Raw genomic sequence first — 7,942 nt, 5'->3', positions numbered from 1 at the left:
CTGGATTCAAACCCAGGATCTTCTTGCTGTGAGGAAGCAGCCACCACCAGCTAACCACCAGGGCACTGTGTAAAGAGTTTCCCTGTCTAAACTCAGCCGTCTCCTTCTTCCTTGTGAGCCAGTACACAGCCTGCCGGCCTCAGACCACTCACCTGTCTGTCCATTCTTCACTAGCAACTCCAGCACTTTCCTCAGTCCAAGCACTTTCCCCAAAAAGGTTTGTACAGAGTAACAACCCTAAAAAAGTCACATATGCTGTTTCTATGCCTGCTTTCTGCTTACTGACCTGCTGGCAAACACATTTTTTTTTTTAATTAAAAGCTATTTTAAGCTGTTCCCATATTCACAAGGGGTTGCCACAGTGGGTAATGCTGCATGTTTAGATTTGGTAAATTTTTACGCCAGATGCCCTTACGGAACCCCAAAGGGATTTGTGTTTATACTTTGCATGCATTAATACATATACATTAGTTTTGTATACAGTACATTCATCACAGTTCTTTTGCAGTCATACATCATAAAAGATAAATCATACTTTTTGATAAGTTGACTTATACAACACAGCATTAAGAAATTCACAGTAACTGTGAAGACTCCACTTATAACCACAAGAGGGAGACAATGAGTACAAACTGAACAGGAATGAATTCCATCAGTGTTAATTTGAGGTTTATTGTCTTATTGTCTCTTTTGTTAGCGCAATAATATACAGCAAATTGATAGAACTTGGCAATATGACCTAAATACAATCATTTGAAATCGATGTCCTTCGTGCGGGGACTCTAGAGATAGAAATGTCTGGCCAATCCTGAGAGATACAGTGTGCATTTTGTGCTGGCTGCATTATGCTGAAGTTTGTTGTACATGGTTGTTCTCAGAAAAAGAACCCAGTGATTATACTGTTATCCCCTGACTGACAAGCCTCGTTGACCCATTCACACCAACATTTTTCTATGCCTATTTCTATTTTTTGAGTGGCTGTGGCCAAGAAAGAAAGACGCAAGCAAATAGTAATACAAAGAAAAAAAAAAAAAAAAAGTTGCGGCTTTAAAACAGAGCCAGCAAAATGATTGAAGCGCTTAAACTTTTAAAGCCTCATAGGTGCAAGCAGTTAGGAAAATGGATGGCTGATACGCAGCTACAATTTTGATCTGCAATTTACGACAAAATAAAAATGAAGAAGTGCTGCAGTGAAAATGTTTTTCCACATATTGAACAGCTGGAGGAGAGACGCAGGCTCTGATGTCAGACTCTCTCTCTCTCCGTGAGTGTGTCAGTATTCTCGCTCAGTCTGTCTCAGTGTCTCCCCACGCCCCCCTTCTCTCTCACTCCCACCCAGACAGCTTCTTCCCTCCTCTCCGCCGCTGGAAGCTCAGTTGACCAGCGTCGCAACTGAGCGATGCGCCTCCTGGAGAGCCTCTTTTTTTTAAACGCTAGATTTGACATTCACGCCGCAGAGTATCCTGCATTCTTACATCTGAATGACACATAGTTTTCTTTCTCTTCACTGTTCATTTTTATTTTACATAATAGTCATTTTGTTAAAAAATATACCCAGGACAAGGTTTTCCATTGCATATGTGAAAACTGACCACTACCAATAGACATTTTATCTTCCGAACGATCCCCTGAGGGGAGGATTTGTTTTTTAAAAATAGAGATTTCTTTTATTTTGTAAGCAGCTAGTAAAAACTGATAACTCAGATGAAGATGATGCAGGAAACGTCGGACACACTCGCTTGATTTTGGTGAATTCTGAACTCACAGTGCAAACACTGAAGAACCTAAAGCATCTTCAGGCAAACTACAAGGAGCAGATCTGCCTTACTCTACAGGCTGTTACAAGGTAAACCTCATCTTTATTTATGTAGCTATAAATCTAACAGTTCCGTGATATTTCCCTAATTTTGGTTAAACCAGTACATCATTTTATAGTCAAATTATGTAATTTTTAACCAAAATTAGAGATATCAATATATATGTGTGTGTGTGTGTGTGGACACAACTCAGTCAAAAGTTTGGACACACTTACCCACTCTTGCTGATCTCAGGAGCTCCTCAGGGATCAAGCTTGGAACCTCTAATTTTCTCCTGAAATGTACTTTTGCTTGGTGAAAAAAAATAATCAGTCACCAAAACTTGGACTTAATAAAATATTGATTTAGAGTAAATTTTAAGCAAATGAAACACTTATCTGAATGACAGTAGCCCTAGCTAGGAAAATAACAGCATTATCCACTCCGTTTACATGACAGCACACAAATGAAATGATTAGTAACAAACTGGGGAGGTGAATGATGTTTGTAAGAGTTCAACAAGCTTTAAAAGAACTACCACCAGTTAAAAACCACCTGCTATCCATTTTTCCACTGATGTCTAGTTGAAAAATAGTTCCCAAAGGAAAATTGTGCTGACATTAGAGATATAACTTATAACAGTTGGCTGGATGCCCTTGTTGGGCTATCTAGCAAGAAAAAAGTTTGCATTCAATAATTGTTTTATTAAGCAAACAAAACAGTCTGGATTGAGAGAAAACACCAAGAAAATATATACACTGCAAGGGCAATTTAATCTCCTGACCTGTCTCTGGAGCCATTTCTCGTCCTACTGAGCTAACGGGTTCGTGTGCTGATCTGATCACATTGCAGAGTTATAATGTTGCCACCAAGGCACACAAAGACTATGGCTGTGAGTTACATTCATCATGCAACAAATGAGAAATGAGAAATGTAGACAAATATAACCAGCTCAAACTCGAACATGGGTATAAGCTCAGAATTTTACAATCAGTTCTCCCCTAGTTTGAAGAGTACCAATGCCTTACATGGAAAGTCGAATGGAGGGGGTTGGGTGAATGGATAGGTGTACAAAATATTAGATGTTTGCTTCAAAGGCCAATATATCTTTAATCTTTATTCTTTTATTTACACTAATGTAGCATTTTCACTCCGGAGGAATTTGCACAAAGCCCATACAGTGACAAGTTGCACTGAGAAGGGACATATTTCCAGCTTCATGCATTGTAACAGTGGTGTTATTGTCATGTTTGCAGTGATCCACAATTGTATTTGTGTACAACTGTATATCACAAGATCATTTCTGTCCACAAGCTACCAACTTGTGCTTCCGTAAGACCGAAATGTTTATGCTTAAAACCGTCAGGCTGACATATGGCAGTACTCCCATATACACCGAGCCTACAAACCCTCAAGTGTGGCAGGGTGGACACAAATCCCACAGGACTTCCACCCCTCTGACACCAGTCATGACTCCTCATCCTTCCTACTGGGTTGTATGAGTTTGTATCAGAAACGTCTCAAAGGCAGGGTGGATTTTGAGAGCGCCCACATGAGCCCCACTAAAATCCCTTAGTGATGCTACACAGTGGTCAGGGAGACGAGGATTTTTGAGGATTTGCGGTTTTCATGTGATGCAGTGCTGTGCGTGTTGCAGTCTTGTTGCATCATGCTGCTCTCCAAAGGTTGGGCAGACGCACATGGAAGGCTTTGAGCCAAGCAAACTCCTTTCCTGTTGTTGTTGAGTGCATCTGTCTTACAGCCCCTTTCCACCCACACGGTCTGCTACAGGGTGGGAACACTGCTCATACATATGGAAACCTGTATGATTGTGTGTATAAGTAATAAGTAATGTGTTAAAAGGAAAAAAAAAGGACCAAAGAAAGAAACAAATAGAAAGGGTGATAAGAGTAGAGATTAAAAAAAGACACGGGTGGAGGAGTCAAAGGGAGGAAAGGCAAAAACAAAATGAAAGAAAGCGTAAAGAAAGTTAATAAAAAACTGTAAAGAAGAAGAAAAGGGAATGAAGGATAGTTCACAACACCGATCAATTGTAATAAAATACACAAAATGACTGAAATGTATGGACAAAAAATGAAGGAAAGCAAAAATGTCAGTGCTAACAGGACTGCAGGGAAGGAAGGATGGCAAAAATGAAAGGAGTGATCAAGAAAGAGGAAAAATAAATGTGGAAAAATAAATAATCTAATATGGAGTAAGTGAAGAAACAAAGAAAGGAGGCAATTATTGTAAGAATGAAGGGATGGCAGAGAAAACACAGGAAGCAAAGATGATAGAAAGTGAAGTAAAAAGAATGAGAAAGGAAAAACCAAAAGGAATAATAAATAAGAAAGTAAGTGCAGTCAGAAAAAGACAAAAGGAATGAAGGAAGAAAGCAATTGTAACAAAAAAAAAAGATACTGTCTGAATGAATGATTTAATATGTGAAGCAAGCCAAGAAAAAAAGTTCGGGAAAGGAAGCAAACAGTGCCAGAAAGAAGGGATAATAGAAAAAAGAAAGAAAGGTTACAAAATGAAGAAAAAAAAGCCAGAAAGCCAGAAAATGGAGCAGAAAAAAAAAGAAAAGAAATTATATGAGGCAGGAATAAAAAGAGGAATTAAGATGAGGAGGGAGGAAAGGAGACAGAAAAGAAACAGCGAAGTAGCCAAAGGAAAAAAGGAAGGACCAATCAGAGCAGAAAGAAAGAAACATAAAGGCAAATTAATGAATAAAAGAAAGAACAATCAAATTGTTGCTGGATCGCTGGAAAGGGAGTTGAGGGAAACTCTCCTCTTAAGCCTCCATCACTCTCTTCTTTGGACCTCCAGCCCTCCTGTGGCCCTCAACCTGAAACCTCCATCTGAAGCCCCCTGTGTGGCTGCTGGCCTCAGCCCTCTGTTGTCTCCATACTTTCCCTGCTGTTTGTACATGATGGGTTCAGTCAGTTCAGTCCAGCTATAAAAGCACCACTCCCCTTCTTTCTCCCCTGCGGCACAGGCAGGAGTTAGCCGGCCTCATATGGGAAAAGGAGGAAGAGGAGGCCTCACTGGTTCTCTTCATAACTTTTTTCTCCTCTCCTCTCCTCTCCTCTCCTCTCCTCTCCTCTCCTCTCCTCTCCTCTCCTCTCCTCTCCTCTCCTCTCCTCTCCTCTCCTCTCCTCTCCTCTCCTCTCCTCTCCTCTCCTCTCCTCTCCCAGTTGGCTTGTTGGCTGGTTTGTGGTAACATTTTCGGGCCTAGCCCTGGACCAGACATTCATTTTTCTCCTCTTAGTTTCAAACCACTAACTAACCACTGGCTCCCTGCATCCCCCTTCCCTCCTCCTCTGCATCTAAGGAATGTCTTATTCACCTCCTCACTACATCTCTCTTCTCTGATTCTTACAAGCTAAAGCTCACATGCGTTTGTGCCAACATCTGCAAATATACAGACCAATGCCCACACATGCTTCACACACACACGGCCTTACCTTTGCCAACACGCTGACACAATTCAGCAAGCACACATGAACACACACGTTTTGACACACAAAAGCCCCCCCCCCCCATCAGTATGTGCCGACCACCTGTGAGGGTACACACACATCCATAAACCTCCCTTTCTTCTCTTTCTCTTTTCCATTATCCTCCTGAGAGCCCAGCACTGGGGCCTTCGCTTCCAATCCAAACATAGACCAAATTCCGAAAACCCCGACTCACCCCCCCCCGTCTCTCGCTCGCTCATATTCTCCTCCCCCCTCCGTCCTTATTCCTGCTGCACTCTCTTTCTTTCTTTTGGGTCTGTGTTTGAGGAAAGAGGAAAAAACGAAATGCTGGCCTCAGTGAAAAAGGTCTGGCAGGGAGAGTGAGTGAGCCGTGAGGTAGAAAAAGAGGAAAACAGCCTTGTCTTCTCAAGGTTGGGAATTATGATGGTACAGGGGGATCAAGTGCCATGGCAGATGGGCGTAGGATCAGAAATTTGTTCTGTGTTCAAGTGGCCTTAGATGTGGACAACAATGGAAAGATTGTTTGTTTGTTTCTTTTTTGTGTGTGTTGGTATCAGTCCTTCAAGTCTGCCACATAAAGAGTCACATTAAAAAGTAAGTAGGCCTACATGGCTTATGTGGTCAAGCAAAGATTTGACACTCTGTAAAACAGTTCCCCTTATTAAAAGTGACATATTCAAACAAATAACCCATTAAGATTTGGTAGTAATTTTCAATGCGTAAACTGTGGAACTATTAGGAATACCACTACATTTATTACACCTTCAAATCCATAAAGGTAGAATCAGGGGCTCCAGGTTACACACTCATGTCTAGGGTCTTGTTATTGTGTGATGGATGAAATCCATCTGAGATCCAGGATCTTTGTAATTAAACTGTGAGGCAAGGCCAAGGCCTTCAGAAAAACCCTTGTGTTTTAAAAGATAATGAGTCTGGCATGGGATTTAAAAAGACCCCCAAACTTTTTAAATAAGTCATTCCTCTGAAAGGAAAATCAAGTGGCATCAATTTCAAAAGACTCAGACCAAAAAGCCCGAAATTTAACTCCAGGATGTGAAGTCACCTCTCGGTGTCACAATTCATTCACCTACAATCAGAGATTGCACACATTTGAACTGCTTGGGTGGCATGCCAGGAAAAAAGAAAAGCATTTGCTTTTCAAAAAGAAAATTAGAGCAAAACAGTGTTTCACCTATTCAATTGGGACAAAGGCTAAGACTTTTGGAACAAAAGAAAAATTGACTACAGTTAGAACATGCATTTTTGGTGCAGAAAACCCTCATATGATTAGTCTTATTGTAAAAATGTTACTGTTAAATCTGGGACTGGCAAAGCTAAAGCTGAACTGAAAATGATATTTTAAATGGATCATCACCCCAAACACACTAGCAAATCCACCAAAAATCAAGGAAGAGATGGAGGACTAGAGGATGACCTAGTCAATAAAAGGGGAGAAATCTGAATCTATTTAAAATGAGGAACACATACATGAAACCCCTCAGACATCTTGCAACTTATGGAAATAGTGGCCCAAAACGTCAGTGAGCCAGTCTTGCAAAATGCCCAAATGTGAGAAATAGTCAGTCCTGAAGCCAACTCTACTTTTTCCATAGATGGAAAATACTGAACTTGCATTTATTTGCCTTAAATAAATGACTGGAAAACCCATTTCTTTTTTTTTCTACACGGTGTTGTTCCATTATCTGTTGGCATTGAATACAAATATTTCCATTGGAAACACTTCATAATTGTGCACTAATCTGATAGATTTGTCTCCATGCAAAACAAGAGAGTGAAAAATGCCCTTCAAATCAAAGTAACATTTTTAAATTGCTTGTTTTTTCTGGCCCACTGTTCAGAACCCAGAGAAAGTTTTGCTCAATGGTGCCCTTATTTCTGGGATAAACTGATGACCTGTCCTGGGTGTGTCTCGCTTTTTGCTTTTTCGCTTTTATTTATTTTATTTTACTGTGGATACATAAAAACATTTCTATAGTAGATAGAAAAAAAAAAGAATACTAATCGCAAGATCTTGCAGCTGCATGGTGAACCTTGCTGGTCCCTAGGAAAGTTTTCATACAGGGGACAACATCAGCCTCAACTGCTGGAGCAACTGCTAAGAGACTGCTGCTTCTTCGATTGTGCATAGGCCCCTGGGCATTTGCCCAGTTTGCCCATTGGATAATCTGGCCATGAGTGCAGTATGAATGACTGTGGGGGAGGACTGTATCAGTAAAATAAAATTAAGTAAAATTTAAGAAAACACAATTAAAAGTCTAAAATTTATGCCCTCTTTCACATTTTCCAAAGATGTCCAGTGGGCAGACTGGAGTCTTTGCTGGGCTGATTCTGGCCCCTGGGCCTTATGTTTGACCCCCCTGCCTTAGATTTACAGAAAAGTAAGAAACAGTGGTGTTACTCCTGTGGGCAGTAACAGAAAGAACAAGATCCCGGTTACAAGTGGCAGAAGGCTGTCTGGACTTAATGAAAGGGTCCTCCACACTGAAAGGAGCCAGGTGAGCTAATGTCTCCTGGGCACACAGGACATGCTGAGGAGATTATTATTGGCAGGCTCAGGAACATATCCCCCTGGAAGAACTAGAGGCAATAGCCAAGGCTACGGAGGTCTGGACAATGCTGCTAACACTCCTGCCCCTGTGACGA

General features: G+C 41.0%; 1 protein-coding gene across 1 annotated transcript in view; it reads left to right on the top strand.

The window, feature by feature from the left end:
• Positions 1-1,339: 1,339 nt before the first annotated feature.
• Positions 1,340-7,942, top strand: part of LOC115789410 (zinc finger protein GLIS2-like) — a 32,634-nt gene continuing 26,031 nt past the window's right edge. The window contains exon 1 of the mRNA XM_030742814.1: positions 1,340-1,846. The gene's annotated coding sequence lies outside the window, so the exon portion shown is untranslated. The remainder of the gene's footprint in view (positions 1,847-7,942) is intronic.

This window comes from Archocentrus centrarchus, chromosome 1 (genome assembly GCF_007364275.1).
Source record: "Archocentrus centrarchus isolate MPI-CPG fArcCen1 chromosome 1, fArcCen1, whole genome shotgun sequence".
In the NCBI taxonomy this organism is placed as follows: domain Eukaryota; kingdom Metazoa; phylum Chordata; class Actinopteri; order Cichliformes; family Cichlidae; genus Archocentrus; species Archocentrus centrarchus.
This window is presented reverse-complemented; position numbering and strand designations above follow the sequence as displayed.